Raw genomic sequence first — 22,316 nt, forward strand, 5'->3', positions numbered from 1 at the left:
TTCTTTATTGTTATTATTATTAGCACGGGTGCTACAGATGTGGCACTAAATCTGGTTTGTGACAGGGTCACTACCAAAGCACCACAGACGGACAGACACACGGAGAGGGGGATTCATAGAGACGGTGAGTTGTGTTTTGCCACAAGGTTACAAAGCTAAAGTAAAGGCTCAGGACAAGGACAAGACGAGATCAACAAATCCCACTATCACAGCTATGTTTCTCCTGTTAAAAGCTATTTAAAATAAATTAAAACAAAAAAAGAATGATGATTCTATAAGACTGTATTCCGTGATGACCACGTCCTGATGAAATGCAACTATTAAATCATTACCGCAAAAGGTCACAAAATTAAGCTACGTGCAATTTATGGCTTTGTCATTCTATAGCCTCTCCCGACGCATGGCGGGGGGCAGGGGCAGAACTGGGTGCATTATCCTAATTGCGCACTAATACGATTCAGGCCTCTGTACTACAAGCATTCATACGAAACATAAAAACCATCCAAATCATCCAAGTGACCCGACCCAGTGGAACAACGCTTCATCATAATTACACTGCTGTGAGTACACGCCTGCCAAAACACACGTGACATCATCGTGCCTCTTGGTCACAACATCTACTTTCTGGACGTGAACTCTTCTTTCCTTAAGGGGAGCGGTGGAACTTCAGTGGGGGGCACATCTGGGCACCAGCTGTGGCTGTACAGCCAGCCTGCAGAGGTCAGTAGGTTAGGAGCCTTCTGGAGAGACGCCATCTAATCCCGGCCATGGAGATGCTGTGGAAAATTAAAACTACCCAGGCCGCCACACAGCCCCTTTACTCATAGGATAACCATTCCCCCCCCCAAGCACCCCCACTCCTTCCTGGAAAACAGAGATTCCAAATGATTAGTAGTGCCTTCCCATGGGGGCAGAGATGACTGGGAGGGGGGGTAATTCAATTAGCCCCACAGTTCTACACCAAAGCCAAGCTGACCGATCCATCTCATAGACGCAACATGGGTGGTGCGGGTCTGGTGCTGGCCTGGTGCGGGTCTGGTTCTGGCCTGGTCCAGGCCTGGTGCTGGCCTGGTGCGGGCCTAGTGCGTACACAATGCCAGCACCTCACTAGCATTGTTGGTTTGCATTATAGACGGTTCCACATACCGTCTGATCCCTGGAGATGATACAATCATCACAGTATCACTATCTCCATACCAGGACCAAGTTATGTCTCTCCAACCCCCCCCCCCCCCCCCCCCCCTCCCCACTCACAGCTTCGGCTGGCTGTAAACCGAAGTCTACAGTCTCTACATGTGAAGGGACTGTGAGTTAAGGCCATCAGAGCATGCAAGCTGCCACGAAGCCTTTGTTGGCATTTAGACAAGACAAGCCACGTTCTATGCAATGCCTCCCAGCCTGCACCACGCGTCAGGGACGCTGTCCGTCTCTTCGCATACTGTACAGCTCTCCCTTACAGAGCAAAGCCCCTTTGTCCTTCCTCCTGTCCTTCCTTCCTCAGTGGGGGATTTGATTCACCGTGCTTCACTCCATGATGTTCCTGTAATTTATGACAGCCTTTTCCCGGGCCCAGAGAAATCAAATCAAACTGTAAATATAGTGCATGTTTCCCAGTGCGAGCTCCTCACACAGGCCAGTAGATCACAAATAAATGCCAGAAATCCTGACAGTCATTAAATAACAGCATCAATAATCCCCCACATGTGGCAGCCTAGATTAGATTTGGGATTATGAAAAGGGCAGTGAGCATAGATAATGAATGAGACACCAGATACATACAGAGGGGGAAATGAAGAATTATTTGAGAATCATAAGACCTGAGAGCCTCATATCGGGCCGTATATAGTGCCTTCAAAAGGGAGCGGCTCCAGTCGTGGTGGTGATTATTGCCGGTGATGACCCTTCACCCCAGGCTGGCGCACACACCTGGCCGTGTTACGTGACACCATCCCAGCCGGACCGGCTGGCTGGATCAGCGCCGTCTCTTGGGTATAGAGCATAGTAGGGGTCGCCTGTCCACCATTGGCTAAAGGTCCATCAATGGCCCGACTTGGGAAACTGAAGACTGGTCGGAGGGGAAAGACGGACAGCTGCCATTTGGCGGACAGAGCAGATGGCAAAAGGTGGCAAGAAATTAACACTGACTGTATCATTCTAAACATACACACAGCGCTTCCAATTTGGGCAACGTTTCACCAACACAGAGAAACCGCTCCTGCTACATCTACACCTTTCTATTAATAGGCCTACTACAGTCACTTATCGACCGTGTCTTGCATTGTCAAGTCGATTGTCTTACGTTGTGTTCTTTTGGAGACAGTTAGGAAGATAGGGGCTGAGTGCAGACACCCTGGGTGGTTTGTTCACGAGAACGTTTTCCCGATGAGAGTGCAAAACGCTTCGTGCGCAGGGATCCTGTGGCAATGTGCTAAGAGACTAGTAATAGCATACAATGGATGTAAAACATACCATTGTCACCCACTATCTGGTGAGGCCGTTTTTCCATACGACAGGACATAAGCATCATGCTGATAAGACAATCACTGAATGCGCTACCCGCTGAATGGAGCAGTTCATAATATCCTTATCAGGTTTTTTGTCTTCCCTTTTGTCTGCATTCATCACACGGCATTGCATTTGACAGACACCAAAGAAGGGAGAGGGGTGGTGAGTGGGGGTGGTGGGTGTGTGGGCTGGATTGATGTAACTAATGAATAATTCCCAGCTGTGATTGAATACTTGCTGTATATGATGGGGGGAAAAACAACCTGATAATGAAAAATGTCTTCCATCAAAATTCATGTAATGCTGAAACGCTGCGACCCGGCGCATCTCTCATAGCAACCATCAAGTCATCAAGTCATCCCCAAATGAGGGGGGAAGGCACTATAATGCTTGGCAGTCATGAACTCTAATATTGTGAATGAATATCATGAATACATATAATATAACGTCCTGCATCAATTACAGAGTCAAATCGGATCATGGAAAGTTACGGTAAATGTAAACACCTTTCCCACAGGGAGCCTTGATGGCTCAGCAAGCTAAGTCGCATGGGGTGTGTACTCTCAATGTCACAGGTTTGACTCTGAACCCCCCCCCCCCCCCCCCCCCATGTTTCCTGTCACTCTCTGCTGTAGCGTATGTCCAATAAAGCAGAATTTCTTAATCATCAATTATTAATGATAATAATAATACATAATAATATGAATTATACATCTCATATGAATGAACCCCTGGAAGACACAGAGCTTAATGTTCACAGATCATCATCAACTCTGACTGTCTGCATACTATTATTGAACTTCATGATTAAGTAGCGAACCTTTCTTTTGCATAGTGTATATCCATTTTCCACTGGAGCCAGCAGATTCTGAATTAGGTATAAGGTCATCTCTGGCAGATGCAGCACACAGACCTACGCCGTCTCTAGAGAACCATTGTATTATCCATACCGCATACTTAGGGAGCGGATTGTAAGCTATACTGTACCATTGCATCATCTAATTAATATTGCATACAGTTAATAGCAATTCAGGGAGGCCTCTTTCACATATAGGAACAAGAGTGATACTAATTAGGGTTGGGCGTGTCTACCAATTGGCATATTATGGTGTCCACAGATGAAACACTGCGATATACGGTGATATCGTTGTTTGGGGGGGGGGGGGGGGGTTCGGTACTATCATTTCTTATATACTTTCTTTTATAATTAATATATGTATGTATGTTGGATATGAACTACTATTTAATTGTTTTGCACATTTGAGCTCACCTTCTCACCATTTCCTTAGTTTTCCTCCCTGTAGCCTAAAAGCCCCATTAAGCAGATCATCTGGTTATAAAACAATATTTTAAGTACTAGTCATAATGATGTAACTGTAATCAGATTAGATTAGATTAGATTCAAATTCGGGGTGGACGGTATAAACAGTATAGAAAGTACATCGGTATGAATTTGCGCTATGGTATGGATTTTGACTATACCTTGACTGGTAGAGCAGCTCTAAAGTAGAAATGACGTAACCACACCAGTAGGAGGCAGCATTGCGTCCTCAGCCTGCGGCACCGAATCATCTGGAACTGGTGCAAATTATATTATATGGACAATACATGGTTTGGTTTTAAAACGTCAGACACCGAGCTGAAAACTGTCATCTGATCATTATGTCGGGAGACAGTGGTCGCAAAGGGAGGTAATACCAGCAATAATTTCACCTAAAAACACAAAAAAATCCCCTAAAAACAAACATGTGTTGGTATAAGAAAGCTAAAGAACGTGTCCTCCGCGAACATGGAGTGAATCACAGAGTAGAGAAGGAAATAAAACAGCTGTCCCTACATCTCAGACACCCGTTACTCCGGTGTTTTCCAAAGGCAGTCCTTACCACAAAACAACAGTCACTGTTTACTTGTGTGTACTATGTGAAATATGACCTAATAATACAAGTAATACTGTAGCTGCCATACCAGTGTTTTACCGTGATATATACCGTCCGTTACCGTCTATGCTTCAAAGTATACAGTGATATAAATGTTAGACCATACCGCCCAGCCCTAATTCAAATGTATTGTCATCATGATGCAGCACAAGTACAGTACAACGAAAAAAAGTTGGTATCGAACCAGAGTGCAAGGTAACAGTAAAGTGCAATATACAGTGTGATCAAACGGAAATATGGAATATACAGTATATAATGAAGCTACTAAGTAACATGCTAATCTGATGTACAGTATGTACATATTACATACACAAATACACTTGTATGGGATATATATACATATAGTATATACAGTGTGTATATAAGTAGGAATATATATATATATTAGGGGTGGGAATCGCCAGAGACCTCACGATACAATACTATCGCGATACTTGCGTCACGATACGATAGTATCGCGATACTAAATATATCGCGATACGCTGAGTATTGTGACTTTTATTTAAATTTTTTTTTTGATCAAATTTAATTTATTACCTTTTTTCAACTGCAAAGTACAACTTTGTCAACATGTTTTATCTAATAAAATAAAGTTCAGTCTGTTCATCTCACTTCAATCATTTTTATTGCAGAACATGGTATTTTCTCAAGCAGACAGATGTAAACACTGTAATCTGTGTTGCATGTACCTGACAAACTGAACTTTTGTTTGTATTACAGTCATATTCCAACTTAACAGAATGCACATGTGTGTGTGTGGACGACTGTACTATTACAGGTATTGAAATGAACAATGCAACATTCCTTATACAAAAAAAATATATATTTTTTCTTTTATGAATAATTAAATATCTATACTTGGCGTCCCTGTATCGATACAGTATCGCCACGCAAAGTGATACTACTACGTATCGGTTTTTCCCCCCCACCCTAATATATATAATATATTATATATATATATATATATATATATATATATATATATATATATATATATAATATATATATAATATATAAACAGGAATATGTGCAGGAATATATATGGTATACAGTATTATTGTACATGGCTACCAGTGAATAAAAACAATCATGATGTTGGGCTCAGTGGTTGATGGTCCGCAGCCAACCCAGTAGTATACTGTGCTACAGAAGACATTTCAATGGGATATATATTTGTCAGAGGAATTAGTAAGTAGTAAGTACGTTTTAGAACCAGGGCACAAATGAAAATCTCTCAATGTTACATAACAAAAGAATGTTACAACATCATGGTTTGTTTTGATGACCCTCTACGACTGCGTGCATGTGGATTAGACAGACCTGGAATCAGTGTTGGGGATTAAATTGTGGGGATTAAATTGCTATGATGCTTCTTTAATAAAAGTACCCTGAATGACTCACTGTTCTACTCTTGGCTATTTACAGTAGAGGCAAGAGGGAATCAATGTCACAACACAAGAGACGCCCCCGGGGCAGAAAAGGAGAGAGAGAGAGAGAGAGAGAGAGAGAGAGAGAGAGAGAGAGAGAGAGAGAGAGAGAGAGAGAGAGAGAGAGAGCACAATGGAAGGAAAGTAATCAGATGGAGAATGTACAGTAACATGATAGGCCACCATTGTTGAGTTGTGTACCAGCAACCCTGGAGGCCTGCAGCTCTCCATCCCTCTCCTCCCGACAGAGCTCATATGATGTGATCATACGATTATTCCCATGCCGTGCTTTTCCACCATATATAATTATGGATATATAGATAATTAGCTATACATTGTCATGGTGGCTGGTGGCAGTGCGAGTTGTCCCACTGACCCTCCTGATGCTCATCTCTCGCCAGCAAGGCCAGGGTCTGCGTCATTCTCCTACGGCGGAGAGTTGGACGACACTACGTTACACTGTCAAACCCCTCTGCCCAAAAAGGAAGTAAACTAAACCGGTGCTACCTATACTTGTATTATTTTCCCTTAGGGTATTGAATAAATCATATTATATTATTGTTCCCCCCACATTTTAGAGTTGAAAAAAAGGTCTGTGCAGCCTTGTTTATTCACCGTGTCCATGGAAACAACGATGAAGGCAGCCAATAAAGGTTTGGTTTCCTTATGCAGAAAAGATAGTCCGTTTACTTTTCTGATAACTACATCACTGCATAACTCATAAATGTTCAGACAAGCTTAATCTTTGGTTATTAAATTTTGGCTCTCGGCTCTCTTTGGTCAGAGCTGTTTAGCTGGCTATGACATACTGTACTGTACAGGCATAGACAGCTCTGCGTGGGAGTGTGGGTCTGCGTTTCATTACATAGATTAGACCATCCCCCTTCACTCTGAGTCCCGACTCACTCCACCCTTAGGGCCACAGAGTTAGACTCCAGTTCAAATACAACAGGAGTAGAACATGTCTTCATTCCCCCCATGGAACAAATTGTGCTTAATTAGCACATGTAACTAACTACACACTCTAAGTAGTACAGACAGTACTCGAGTTGAGGGGGGATGAGGGGGGGTGGCATCCCCCCTGAAATAAAAACGGTCAATATCATCCCCCTTCTAAAACCCCCATTCCTTCCATCAAAGTATCAGAATGTTTATAGAAATTCCCGCGGGCCATCCTCTCCTCAGTCACGAGAGCACTCGCAAATATGCTGCGCATATCACTGTCAAACGTGCACGTCTCGTGCCACTGTCGGTGGCACAGTGGCACGAGACCACTGCACAAGACCCACGAAAATATCAGAATGTTTCATAAAAATTCCCGCGGTACTGGCCATACTGTCAGTGCGCGTCTTGTGACAGCTGTCGGTGGCTTAGTGCAGCCAGTTACGGTCATCAATATCGCAATGGCCAAACGACCAGGCAAAATATAATATAACAGGTACGTCAAGTGCACGATCATTACTTTAGTTATCAAAGGTGGAATCTCTAACGTTAGACATACATAAGCAATGAATAGGGATGCCCCGATCGATCGGCCACCGATCGTTATCGGCCGATACTCAGTATAAATATGCGATCGGTGATCGGTGATAATGCTTTATTTTCGCCGATCGTCAAACCCGATTTCACTCGCTGTCGCTGAGTTCTGTCTCAACACCGGGTGGTGCGGCGTCTGCTCATCCCTCCAGCACGCATGTAAACACAGGTCTAGTAGTGGTCTACTCTAGTGGGACGGGACACGGGAGGACGGCGTCTCCATGAGCTAACGTTAGCTTAGCTACCGTTACAAAATGACCCAGTCAACTATTCACTTTTAGTTTAATACATGATGAGGCATTGTCTAACCGAACGGTATCTAGCCGGCCAGCTACCGATAGCTCCTGACATAAACAAACGCTCCACAAAGTCTAGTAGAGTGTATGATACCTGTTAGCTGTTAGCTCACGTTAGCGCAAGCTAGTTCACTGTTCAAAACTAAATGTCCCATTGAACTAAATAATTCACTGAGGCGTTGTATTAACATTATATATCCGGCTAGCAGTAGCTACAGATAGCTCCTGATATCAATGTCTTATAACACTGATTTGATGCGTATTCGAGCTGAGGGCTTGTGAATGTGATTTAACGTTATACCAATACTAGGGTCCAGCTGCAGCGCCGGAGAATCCTTGCCGTAGCTCGAGGCTACTCGAGTATAAGGTCCAGGTGCAGCTCCGGAGAATCCTGGCCGTAGCTGGAGGCTACTAGAGTACACACAGACAGTGGAGCTTGTTGCGTGGTGGCGATGTCTCGCAGATAATACAAGTACAAGTCTAATTATATAATATATATATTTTATAAAAATTAAAAAAAAATTAAAATTATATAAAATAAAATTTAATTTCTTTTAATCAAAAACGATCGGTATCGGATCGGTATCGGCCGATATGGCTCACGACGATCGGTGATCGGTATCGGTGGCAAAAAACGTGATCCCTAGCAATGAATGGTCATGAGTTTAAAGCTAAGCTACGTTTTTCTCTCTTGTTAGAAGAGGGATCACTTCATCAGTTAGATTTGATTTGATCTTCATTTATCTCGAACATTTTCAACCATAAACACACATTTGTAATAACAAAAAAAAACTAAAACGAAATAAAATACAAATAAAATTAAATATATCTTCCTATGGAAGCAATAATCAACATAGCTCAAGACAAATGGATTTGTTCGAGAAGGGACAGAAAGAAGCAAAGCTTATCTGGTCCTGCCCCTTCCTTATAATATCCTATTATTATGTAATAAGTTATCTATCAAACGTAGCTAGCTAAACCATGAGGACTTGGATGTCTTTAACCAGGCTAGCATTTGTGTCAGCTAATCATCAGAAAAAATATGAATTGTCCCCCCCAATAATATGTGCTATCAAGAGTAGTGTATCTACTCCCACTCTGTAATTCTAGTTTCGAAATACTCCTAAAAGCTTCATTTGCGTATTCAAATAATTAAAATGTTCTACCGGGGGACGATGCCCCCAGACCTCCCTACTCTGCGTCCCCCCCAAACTTGTCATAAGATCTGCAGCCCTGACCATCCCCCCTGTTTTTTTTTCACAAGTCGAGTACTGAGTACAGATATATTTTATGTATAATTGTCTTGTGTTCTTATCTGACTCCTGACTGCAAGTCAAGTTTCCCATTCTGGATCAATAAAGCATAGCACTGAATTGAGCGGAATTGATTGAACATTGAACATCAGCGGCGTTGCTGTGATCCTCACTCTTCTCAGCATGATGGTGCACACACACACACACACATACACACACACACACACACACACCAGTGTTTCCCCTACCATTGTCTTGGCGGGGCGGCCCGCACCTCCAGAAATAATTATAATAAAAGAAGAATTTATTAAAGAATTAAAGAATTTTATTCTTTAATCACAGTAACGTTGGCGAGCTAGCAAAATTATACATAAATCGGTTTTCATATAAATCAATCTTCACTAAGACATTAAAACGGTGGTGCGGCACGGTCTACGGAGATGCAGAAAAAAGCTACCAAATCCATTCCGAGACAACTCCGAGACTGACTAGCATTGCACGTAACAAGTCTCAGGGTTAGATCCCCAAAGAATGGATTGCACGGTGCTAATTGCACCCTTACTTACAATTCATTATGAAAAGAAGACCCTCTCTACTCTAAAACATGTTTTTTTCTACAGTGAACTCCTCTTGGAGGCATGGCTTTGACTATGTTATTTGTGCATAACTTGTCACCAGAGTGCCGTTTTCACATTCTTGTCGCGGTAGTCAGTGATACCGGTGTTACTCTGTGTTCAGGTTCCACCGAGTATATTACTCCGAGTATATTACCACCGATGTATGTTGTTTTTTTGATAGAAATAAAACCCATTTAGTTCATTTTCACATATCAGTGCCCACACTCAAATAGAACATTTGAATATGTTAAATACTAGGGCTAGATCCACAAAGAATGGATTGCACGGAGCAAGTTGCACCCTTACTTAAAATTCATTATGAATTGAAAATGGGGGACCCTGATGTAAACAAGACGAAAGTCTTTCTCTGGTCTACATCCCCTTAACAATTGTGTGTATTGAGCCGTACTGTATTGTACCCATTCTGCAATCTGTTAATAAAATTTTCATTCAATCAATCATCTTGTTAATATTTATTTACCTAATTTATGTGCAATCGTTTAATTTCAGCTCAGTGTAGAGAAATGCACCGATACTAACAACCACTTTACTGCGCGCGTCTATGACGACACTGTTGACACCACGTATCTGTGACACGTGCGCCCCGCGAAAACACTAGTCGTTTTGGGGGCCAACCATCCCCCCTGAAAAAAATCCTAGGTGATTCGGGGAAACACTGCACACACACAGTCCCAGTGTAACCAACCAGAACCCACACAGTGTATGTCCCTGAGATAAGAGCTCAACCCAGGTCCTGAGACATAAGCTCACACGGTGCTAGGCTGCATACGGTGTTGCTGTAGCAGGATAGAGTGATAATCTGCTGGTCCTGAACTTCTCCATCAGCCTGGCTGATGATGACAGAGTGAAAGGAAACACAGATCACACATCACCACACACAGGCTGTCCGTCAGCTCAGTAGGGGAGGGGGAGAAAAAAAGCACTATATGTTCTTAATACCACATAGTATGTTGTTGTGATGAACACCACTTCACCAACAAGCCAGGTTATGAGGGATCGTGACGTTTTATACCGCCTGACATGATTTGAACGTTCCTCCTGCAAGACAACCCGCGTCTCACACACAGTGATGTTACGCTGTCGGAGCAGCGTGAGCCACAAATCATGTGGCGCTACAAATCCCACCATCCATCCTGCAGAGTCTCCTTCATCAATCCGAGGATCCACAGCGACCTGCGTAACCCCTACAGATCATCTTCCGCCGACAGTAACCAGAGAATCCCTCTGCCCTCATGACAAGGTTACTGCTGATGAGCTGAACACACAAGGCTAAAGCAACACGCTGCTCACACACTCGCTCGCCCAGTGCGGCTTCCAGCTGCCAAATGTACTTCCGCCAGGCCAATGTAATTTAACCATTCAGGTTAGAGTGTGTAGTCAGGGCGGCCCATACGCCGTCCCTGAGACTGGAGATGCTGACGCCGTGTAGAGATGAGCCAGAGGAGAGTGGCTGTACACTGGGCTCAAAGAGAGGGGGATGTGAGAGAGAGAGAGAGAGAGAGATGAGAGAGAGAGGAGAGAGAGAGAGAGAGAGAGAGAGAGAGAGAGAGAGAGAGAGAGAGAGAGAGAGAGAGAGGAGAGAGAGAGAGAGAGAGAGAAGAAAAAGATTGAGAGAAAAAAGATTGATAGGATGATAGGGGATAGATTGTGTGAGAGGAGAGATTGAATGAGAAAGAGAGAGAGAGAGTGAGATAAAGAGATAGAGAGAGAGGGGGGGGAGGAGAATGAGATTGAGCAAGAGAGATTGTGTGAGAGGAGAGAGATTGGATGAGAGAGAGAGAGAGAGAGAGAGAGAGGAGAGGAGAAAGAGATTGAGCAAGAGAGATTGAGTGAGAAAGCAAGGGAGCAAAAGAGAGCTTTGGAGTTATCGCTGGGTCAGCAACCCAGCAGGCTGCAGCAGAGGAAGCCATGGAAGCAGAGGACAGCAGTAATTTCAGCGCTGCTCTTTAGACACGACAGCCCTCTCTCCCTCAGACGCCCATGAAAACAGCCTGACAGCTGCTGAAAGAACCTGACATGTCCATTAACCTTGATCTGGAAGTATTGCTATGTCAAATCCTTCCTAAATAAGATTAACGGCATGGCAATCTTTTTTGGTTTTGTTTTATCTGCCTCATCTCGCGTTTGATATCTCGACCAGCTAGCTAGCATCTGGTCTTGTCGGTCAAAAGAAAATGTCTCTAGGCCTCGCAAAACAACCCTGGACCTCCACCATCACGGACACTTTTCACCATGATGACTTCTGAACTGCACCATGACCCAACAGTTGAACGCCAGTAGTCATCTTCATCAAAACGGTTCACTGTGGCGACACAGCTCTCCTGCTACTAGGCCATATTTGGCCGTGATGTGTGTCATTAATGCAGATCGATGGCCAGCTACTCGATCGCGAGGCTCTTTGCGCCTCTACTGTCAATGACCTCTCTGGCTCCTGTGGCCTCCTGGGGGACCCCCTACTGCCAGCGGAGAGCACTCCCAGAATACTGATGGGGGGGGGGGGGGGTAATACCATCAGAACCCCAGAGAGCATGCTGCTAATACCTCTAATGTTCTCTCTCACTGTGACATTGGCTGAGGCTCACAGTGTGTGTGTGTTGAACAGTAGAGACGCCCACCGCTAACAGCCACACTGTGAGTGAGAGGACGCGTCATATTTGTTCATACGTTATATGATGTTAGTTAGCGCTACAACCTATCGCAATCTCGTGCTGTTAATCTAAGGGGGAAAGCGTGTCCTCAATGTTCTGATGAAGACGATTCCTTTTCAAATGCCCTGGTCTCGATAGGAAGGAAAGCGTCTTTGGCAGTGGGCTCTCTCTCTCTCTAAGCTCTGTGTCCACAGAGAAACAGAGCATGGGCAGGTTAGAACAAGGTGGCCATTATTCACAGAGTGGGCACAAGCAGCCCATCATCGGGGAACAAAAAGACTACCAGGCGGTGCTCCACTCTTGTTCTATGGATCGTACAGCTCATTCTAACAGCCAGTGTGACCGAGGGTAGCAGTTTGTATTGTAAAAGAACCATTTGTTTCACCACATGGTAAAACGGGAGGAAAGAATATTCGCCACTACACAGGAGCGCCGGCGGCTCCGTGCGCATGTCGACATGCATTCCAAGCCAAAGACTCAATAGTGCTCATTGAAATCGGTAATGCAGGAAACAAGCACATCAAAGCGCAGGGAGCATTGGTTGCTCTCTTAAACTTTTCAACTGGAGCTCGCATCTCGTGATCTTTACAGATAATCAGTTTCCCTCAGGGGGAGTGGGACCATGTCTCCGAGAGTATTCCCACTCTCTTCTATAATGCCAAAAGCACAGATTTTGATCTGCTTTCTTTTACTTTCAAAGAAGACCCTCTCTACTCAAAAACATGTTTTTTTCTACAGTGAACTCCTCTTGGAGGCATGGCTTTGACTATACAGATTGTTATTTGTGCATAACTTGTCACCAGAGTGCCGTTTTCACATGCTTGTCGCGGTAGTCAGTGATACCGGTGTTACTCTGTGGTCAGGTTCCACCGAGTATATTACTCCGAGTATATTACCACCGGTGTATGTTGTTTTTTTGATAGAAATAAAACCCATTTAGTTCATTTTCACATATCAGTGCCCACACTCAAATAGAACATTTGAATATGTTAAATACTAGGGCTAGATCCACAAAGAATGGATTGCACGGAGCAAGTTGCACCCTTACTTAAAATGCATTATGAATTGAAAATGGGGGACCCTGATGTAAACAAGACGAAAGTCTTTCTCTGGTCTGCATCCCCTTAACAATTGTGTGTATTGAGCCGTACTGTATTGTACCCATTCTGCAATCTGTTAATAAAGTTTTCATTCAATGAAAGTGTGTTATCAAGTGTGTAAGTCAGTCAACATTATAAACTGAACATGTCTGCATGGACAGCAGCTATTTTTAGGTTTCACTTTCACTTAGTTTTAACTTCACGTGATGGAGAGAAAGAAGCTCTAGCGATGATATGTTAGACAATGGCCAAGGATTTGGCAATCTTTTGGATTAAACCCGCAGCATTGAAAGCTTGACTGTGCAAAGTGTGCAAAAATGTTTAAATAGTCATTCATATCGGGGCGGCTACGTGGCGTAGTGGGCAAGGCGCTCGCCACGAAATGCTGGAGACGCTGGGCTCGACTGTTCGAGCCCAGCGCTCCACATTGCTTTCAGTTTAGCTGGTCGTTCATACTAATACACATTGGCCGTATTAGGGGGTGGGAAACTGATGGGTGGGGATCGGGCGTTGTGGACAGCGACTCCTACAGGTCGGTTGGTGCGCCTGCGCAGTAGAATCAGGAAGTGTCGGGGGCAGCGTGAGCCTCCCACGCGTTACTCCTCGCCACTGAGAGATCGAGCTGCGCAGGTGAAAAGATGGGACTGCTGTTACCTCAAGTACCGGAGGGGACTTGTGCTATGTATGACTTAGTCCACATTGCAGCCGGCTTGTGGGAGGCAAGAAACAGCGTTCGTGACAGGGGAGGGTTGAATTGGATGATACGAAATTGGGATGGGAGAAAATATAGAAAATGGGAGAAAAAGTGGATCAAAAAAAAAGATAGTCATTCATATCCAACATAGTACATACATACGTACATACTAGGGATGAGCATCCATTTTCAAATATTTGAAGAAAAAAAAATAGAGAAAAAAAAGATTATCTAAAGATAAATTCAAAAAATATATTTTCCCTTTTTTTTTACTGACACCTACAATGTGTAGTGTATTGAGAGGGGACCCTATTAATTATTACACCGCTGAATGGCATGCTGGGTACAGGTAGCTAGCCAGGTAGCATAACTACCTGTTAGTCTGTTAACAGCTTGGAGAACAGAAGAGAAGGATGACAAAAGAGAGACTGGAGATGTTACAACATGGTAGTAACAATTGTACATTTGCCATGTTGTTTCACTAAGTTCATACATTTCAAGCATCAATGATGTAACGTTCAGAATGAATGCTTTAGTTTAGCTTTTTCCAATACCATTCAAGCCTATACTATTCACCCAAACTGGGATCATGTACCATGTAGGTAAAAAAAAAAAAGAATAAAGCAATGTCACACTCTCATTGGCTGCTGGCTCAGACTGGCATCTCGTTCGACCTACTGATGAGCAGGCTGGCAGCATGCGCCACTCCCTCCGACCTGAACCACACCATGCTGGTGTCTAGTGACCTACTTCTGGGTCCGCCCCCCTGCCTGGCTTCGTCTTAACTCTCACCAGGGTCAACCGCCACACAAGTTTATTATCACGACATGCCACACACATATTAGCCACCGTTTCCCGCTTTGTCGGCCCGAATACCGGCACCTTCTTCCATGTCCTCCTCCTCCTCCTTCAGTATAATCAATGTGCAAAAATTCTTAGGTGACTAATCTGGCCGACGGTGGCTCAGAAGTTACTGCAATCGTCTGGTAATCAGATGGTTCCCGTTTAGATCCCGGCTCCTCCCGGCAGCGTGTCGAAGCGTCCTTGAGCAAGACACTTAACCCCATAGCGGCTCCCAATGAGCAGGTTGGCATCTCGCAGGTTGGCATCTCGCATGGTCGCCTCCGCCGTCGGTGTGTGAATGTGAGACACAAGTTGTAAAGCACTTTGGATAAAAGCGTTATTATGAATGCAGTCCATTTAATCGTCGTAGGAACTTTTCACCATTATCGGTGGATTTTAAAATCGTCAAATCGGTAAAATTGTGTTTCCCACGCAATCATGCGAGAATGCGGAGAGGGGGACCTCTCTACAGATGTAAAGCACAACAGTGATGTGCCTATCACCTTTCAAGCACAATAACCCATGCAGCGGGGGAATCAGTCGACTAAGAGGAGGCGGCCCTAAGCGGGTAGAAGCATTCGTGCTGTGATGTGCAGCCAGGTATACAAGCATCAGTGACATGTACCGTATCTGAGGACAGGACTGCCCTCTCTGCTACTCAGCAGTGTCTTTTTGTGACCCCAGCAGAATTTCCCCAGGAAGGAGGATGGCACTACGGGGGAAGGAAGTGAGAGAGAGAGAGGCGCTGAATAATGAGGGGGGGGGGGGGGGGGGGTTGTAAAGAGGATTGTTCCAGTGATGAGACGGCATTAGTACTCTAGCTCCTGTGTGCTGACGAGGGACTCCTTCCTACCATTCACACGCACATTATATACCAGTGAATGTCTATGGGAGAAGTCTTACACACACACACACACACACACACACACACACACACACACACACACACACACACACACACACACACACACATACACACACACACACACACACACACACACACATACACACACACTACACACACACACACACACACACACACACACACACACACACACACACACACACACACACACACACACACACGTGTGTGCGCACAAGCCATCAGTCAAAAGACAACAGTTCCATCCCATAAAATAAATGAGAGTGGTAATGAAAATTACACTCAAATGGTTCCATGGAGGGCATAATGGCCCCTTTTATTTACCAAACAAGCGCCATGCCTAATCCTCCTCAACCCCCTGGCCTGGAAACATGGACAGGTGGAAAAACAGACAACAAAATAAGCCCACGGCGTCCATTATTCATCTTCCATATCTGGCATACAGTATGACAGCGTGCCCCCTCAAGTCTCTCTGACAAACCAGCGGATGATAAAAACAATCACGTTCCCTAATAAACCGGATATCGACGGTGGCGGTCGGAAATCACACATCTGCTTTGTGGGTTTATGGGGAAAAGGTGTAGGGGTGGTCCCGGGGAGGATGCTGTGACCACACAGGGAGCAGTGAGGGAGAGATCATTTCTCCCTGGAAAACACGGAGCACAAAGGCAAGGGTCAGAGAGCCACGGCATAGGGTCTGTTTTACTTTCCACCTCCCACACGCTCATGCATTAAATATGGTTCAACAATCACAGTCTCTCCGATGACGACTCCCCCCGCTTCCCAGCCTCCCTCTCTCTCTCTCCCTCTCTCTCTCTCTCTCTCTCTCTCTCTCTCTCTCTCTCTCCCTCTCTCCCTCTCTCTCTCTCTCTCTCTCTCTCTCTCTCTCTCTCTCTCTCTCTCTCTCTCTCTCTCTCTCTCTCTCTCTCTCTCTCTCTCCGACTAAACATTTCCCGGGGAATTCCATCCAGGAATGTTCTCGATGACGGAGCCACTGCAACAGCTGAGAGGGAAAATCACTACCACATTACCAAAGGGTTAACCCTTTCACTGCGACAATACATAATGTTACCCCTTTCACTACCACACGACAAAGGGTTTAACCCTTTCACTACCACACGACAAAGGGTTAACCCTTTCACTGCGACAATACAGAATGTTACCCCTTTCACTACCACACTACCAAAGGTTAACCCTTTCACTGCGACAATACAGAAGGTTAACCCGTTCATTGTCACACTACCAAAGGGTTAAACCTTTCACTGCGACAATACATTTCACTACCACACGACAAAGGGTTAACCCTTTCACTGCGACAATACAGAACGTTAACCCTTTCACTACCACACGGCAAATGGTTAACCCTTTCACTGCGACAATACAGAAGGTTAACCCTTTCATTGCCACACTACCAAAGGGTTAACCATTTCACTGTGACAATACAGAAGGTTAACCCGTTCACTGCCACACTACCAAAGGGTTAACCCTTTCACTGTGACAATACAGAAGGTTAACCCTTTCACTGCCACACTACAAAGGTTTAACCATCTGTAATGTGGTACTGAAAGGTTAACCTTCTGTAGTGTGGTAGTGAAAGGGTTAACCGGGTAGAAGCATTCGTGCTGTGATGTGCAACTCACTGCAACAGCTGAGAGGGAAAACCACTTGTGCTTGAGTCGTGTCTCCTTTGGCGTGGCTGCGGGTCCTGGGGCGTGTGGCCTGTCATTCCTCTGTGGAGTTTGGGGGTGGCGGGGGCACCAGGACCGGGGGAGATTGGGTGCCCGGCGGGGGTGGCATTCCCGTCGCCGTGCATTGTGATGCGAGTGGCGCGCGGGCTGTTTTGTGTTTTTTCTTCGGTCATGGCGTGCTTTATTGGGGGGTGTGTCTTGAATGGGGATGTGGTAGGGATTAATCGTGTGTGGTGTTTTGGGGAGACTGGCTGTTCCGGGGGGGTTCACATGCCTTCGAGCGACATAGTACTTTTGTACTTATTTTATGCCATTATTAAGTCTGCACGTTTACATTGCACTACTTTTATTGTCTTTTATACAGTCTATTCTTATGTCTGCAATTTATGCATTGGTTTTTTATTCTGTCAATCTGTGTGCTGATTTTATGCCTATGTTCATTTTATACTATATAGATAGTTATTAATATGTATTGTTATATTGTAGAAATGTGTGCATTGAAATGTCTGTAAAGTCTCGACGACATTGAAAATGGGGGTGACATCAATTGTCTTTTCGAGAATAAATAAAGGTTGATGATGATGACTTTCCAAATGAATGGAGCATGTGGGATGAGCACAGCCCACGCCGTGCCACTTGTTCCTGGATACTTACTGTGACACAAGGAGATTTTAAGGTTGCTTAGTTGTCTCAGATTTACACTAAACAATCTATCTTTCCCCTTTCGTTCTACATCTAAAAGGTGTGCATATTATGGCCTCTTCAAACAGCTGGCTATATATATTTCTTTTTTATCCACTTTTTCTCCCCATTTTCAATTTTTCTCCCATCCCAATTTCGTGTTTCCAATTCTTCCCTCCCCTGTCTTGAACGTTGCTAGACTATGCCTCCCACTGGTCGGCTGTAGTGAGGATAGAAGCCTTGCATCACGTGTCCCCTCCGGTACACGAGGAGGCAGCCTGTCGCATCTTTTCACCGCAACAGCTCGAACTCTCAGTGGCGAGGAGTAACGCGTGGGAGGCTCACGCTGCCCCCGATACTTCCTGTTTCCGCCGTACCGGTGTCACCCAACCGACCTGTAGGAGTCGCTGTCCACAACGTCCAATCCCCACCCACCGGCTTTCCCACCCTCTAACACTGCCAATTGTGTTAGTATGACGGCCGGCCAAGCCGGAAGCAACGCCGAGAGCTGGGCTCGATACCAGCATAGTGGCGAGCGCCTTGCCCACTGCGCCACTCAGCCGCCTTGTGAAAATATATTTTGTGGAGATTACAACGGGAGGTACTACAGTACTTCTTCTTCATCCTACGGTATGTGTTACTACAGCGGTGTACATGTGTACATGTCAGTACCGAGGCAGGCTGCGATGACGTGATGTCGAGCGCTTGAGGGGAAAGCGATTGGCTTCAGGACGAACACTGACATGGGCACACACATGACGGACATTCTGAACTGTGTCCGCATCCATCAAGGTGATGCACTCCAGTTCCTACAGCAACAAGGCCAGCAGCACATGTGTATGTGTGTGTGCAAAGAGTTCAAATAAATGCCGGGAATGTGAGCACATGCTAAAGGAAATAGAGAATATTAGCTCCTTTAACCCTTTCACTACCACACTACAGATGGTTAACCGTATGTAGTGTGGTAGTGAAAGGGTTAACCGTATGTAGTGTGATAGTGAAAGGGTTAACCTTAGGTCTTCCATTTCATCCCATTGAATCCATCCTTGTGTTTCCTCTGATGAACTACAAGCCTTCATCAGTTTCCGCCGCTGGCGAGCGCATGCTGCATCTGAGCTCGTGACATTTGTGGTGCTGTGGGCTAATTATAACTGCATAATGTCCTGGAGGAGATTGGATGCATCACAGATGCTTAGATTGGGAAGGGCCCTCATTCTATATTAAAACACAGGAGAAGCCAGGGGCTTACATTGTGAGGGACGCATGTGCAATACATCACTGCAGAGATTCACACTTTCCATACAATGTGATTTATGAATGCAAAATGCTACTTGTCCTTCTTCATTCATTAGTGTGTGACCATAGCATGCGAAAACACACACACACACACACACACACACACACACACACACACACACACACACACACACACACACACACACACACACACTTAAAATCCAGTCTGTTGTGACTAGTCTGAACATAAATATGTTAAGCCTACTCTTACAGAGACAATCCAGCCTAATTCCTTCATCAGGAGATATTATTTACAATTCATAAACCCTTTCCTGCAATATATAATCTCCAGATTACTACATCAGATTATTATATCCCAGAACGACAGTTAGGTGCCACCAGGGCAGATCCTTTGTGTGAACACGATAACTTGAATAGCTTTCATTCCAATCTTTTCAAACTTGCAGTGCACGTTCATGATCCCTAGAGGGTGAACTCTATTGATTTGGGTGACCCCATGACCTTTCCTCTAGCACCGCCATCAGGACAAACGTTTAATATTAGAATTAGTGTATCTCAAATAGCTTTCATTAATATCTTTGCACTCACTGTCTTCTCCAGAGTCAAACGAGAAGATAGATACCAATTTTTTCCTCTCTTTGCATTGAGTAGAAAGCTATCTGGCTGCAAACTAGCCTAGCTTAGCACAAATGAAAAGCAGATATGGAACAGTAGCCAAACTATAGGCCAAAAACACCTCTCCCGGAGTTTTAAGCTAGGCTAGCTGGTCCCTAGCCGGTTCCATTAATTTGTGCTAAGCTAGGCTAGCTTGCCGCCGGATAGCTTTCTACACACAGTCTATCTGTCTTCTTGTCTAACTTGTGTTCCTTTAAGGTTGATTATTCATACTTGGCTTCACAGAAGGCTGTAACACTGCTTTATATTGCCCAGTTCTTTGTTATATTTACTCTTTGAGATGCAGAATGGAATACCTTCCAGGAGATTCATTCATGCCATGACGAGGGGATAGAAATCTTATCGCACATAATTTTACTCTCATGGCCCAAGATCTTAAAAATGGAGGTCTCTTGGTTTTACACTGCAAAGCGTCCAAAGGTCATATGTTGCTCTTGCTACGTAGTGTAGAAATATTGGATGCACGTCGCACTGTGGGACAGGCTGAAAGGAATGAAATGTCAAACCAGGAGGGGAGCCATCTTTAAGCACTCGGTACATTATCAACATCATTAACAGACCTAAAACAATCCTCCTCACAAGTGTGGGAAGTAGCACACAAGACTACGGTAGATACAACAAATCCATTAGTAAAGCGTAAAGGAATGTCTGCATTCTGTCAGATGAGTGGATAACTAGTCACATGGCTTGAATCAATGGTGCCTTAAAAGGGACCAATTGAGGAGCTAAATGTACGATGCTGAAACAACTTGACCTTATTAGTAGAGTCACTCGTGTAGAACAAGTCGAGTATCTGTGTTTGTTTGGAATCACCGTCAAGTCTCATGCAATGAGGAGGCTGGTATAGGCTACTTGAGATCCAGGTCAGATGCATGTTTAAAAGGGTTTCCATTTGCCACATTAGGAGAACAGGGTTAGGTTTTCAATCAGTCACTGGTTATATAAGCCAGTAACGTCTTTAGTGGATGTCAAAGTAGGTTGATGATGTACTATGTAGTGACACTATGTAGATGTACTGTAAGTGTAACTAATATGTCAGTAGTCAGTAGTAAGTTCAATTCCCACATTTGAGCCATAAAACACTCCTCATCAAATCATTATTGATGACACTATAGTATAGATCAGTTAAATGTGTGTCCCCTCAACACTCCCCCAACACAGACCCATCCTGTATGGTATACGCCTATGGCTACTGGCTGCCCTGTACCGTACCTGCGCGCAGTGACCACGTCCCATATAAGTCTTAACAGGTGCACCGCAAAATTAAGCATAATATGAAGCAAGAAATGCTACAGTAGTACTAGTAGGCTTAGGCTATTGCACCTACTAATAAACTAGAGCAACTAAAGAGCAGGCCAGTTCTACAACATCGATCGCCTATCTGCGCGCCTCTCCCCATCTTGGCAATGACAGCTCGGGTCGCGACGCAACCGATCCAGAAAACCAGGTCCAGTCGTTATAAGTTCTACAACCCGCACAGGACGGCAGGTAGAAATGGACAGCAGGCGTATTCGTTTCCCCATCAGCGTATTTGTGAGCACGGGATGGCCACACATTTAACATGGTACAGACCAAACAAGTAGGTCAATGCAATTCATCTGTTTTTCTGCCAATGTCAGGTGCGGTCAATTACATTATAATATCGATGGTAGAATAATAGTACAAAAAAATTAAATAAAAAAAATGTGGATACTAAATGACACCACGATTAACCCATAAAGGACAAACTAGAACGGGTAGTGAAATAGAATGCATCGGACTAATGTAAAACGACAGACACTCATGTTAATTTGAAAGCCTTTCACTCGCTCAACACCGAACAGTCTATATTCTGTACTATCATTGCAGATCCTATCTGGGCACAGCGCCCTAAACCACAAGGTCAGCGCCACATACGCGCATTAAAGATACATAATACCAAAATCCTACCTGATATATGTCACTCGTTAATGCATGCGAGCTCGCTTGGATGTAGGCGACGCACTCTGCAAGCGGTTCAGCTCCCCCAGCCTCGCCTCCCACAGTATCAAGCAAGAAGCCCCTCCTCGTTTATCGTACAGCGGAGAGATGAACAAATATATTATCACATTTCTATGCGCAGGGGGGGGGGGGGGGGGGGGGGGGCGTGTAGTAGATGTAGATGGTTTTCAGATATAAATGATGTCTATCAAAATGGATTGTAAACACAGATTGCGATGCTGATTTGCTGACCTCAGCACCAGAACGCTAATGTTCATTTTGTATCGTATTATTAT

At 44.6% G+C, this 22,316-nt stretch overlaps 1 protein-coding gene across 1 annotated transcript in view; it reads right to left on the bottom strand.

Annotated features, from left to right (window-relative positions):
- The window catches only part of LOC311245349 (talin-2-like), a 201,869-nt gene extending 179,794 nt beyond the window's left edge, over positions 1–22,075 (bottom strand). The window contains exon 1 of the mRNA XM_084335192.1: positions 21,991–22,075. The gene's annotated coding sequence lies outside the window, so the exon portion shown is untranslated. The remainder of the gene's footprint in view (positions 1–21,990) is intronic.
- Positions 22,076–22,316: the final 241 nt, after the last annotated feature.

This window comes from Notolepis coatsorum, assembly GCF_963971535.1.
Source record: "Notolepis coatsorum genome assembly, chromosome: 18".
Taxonomy (NCBI): domain Eukaryota; kingdom Metazoa; phylum Chordata; class Actinopteri; order Aulopiformes; family Paralepididae; genus Notolepis; species Notolepis coatsorum.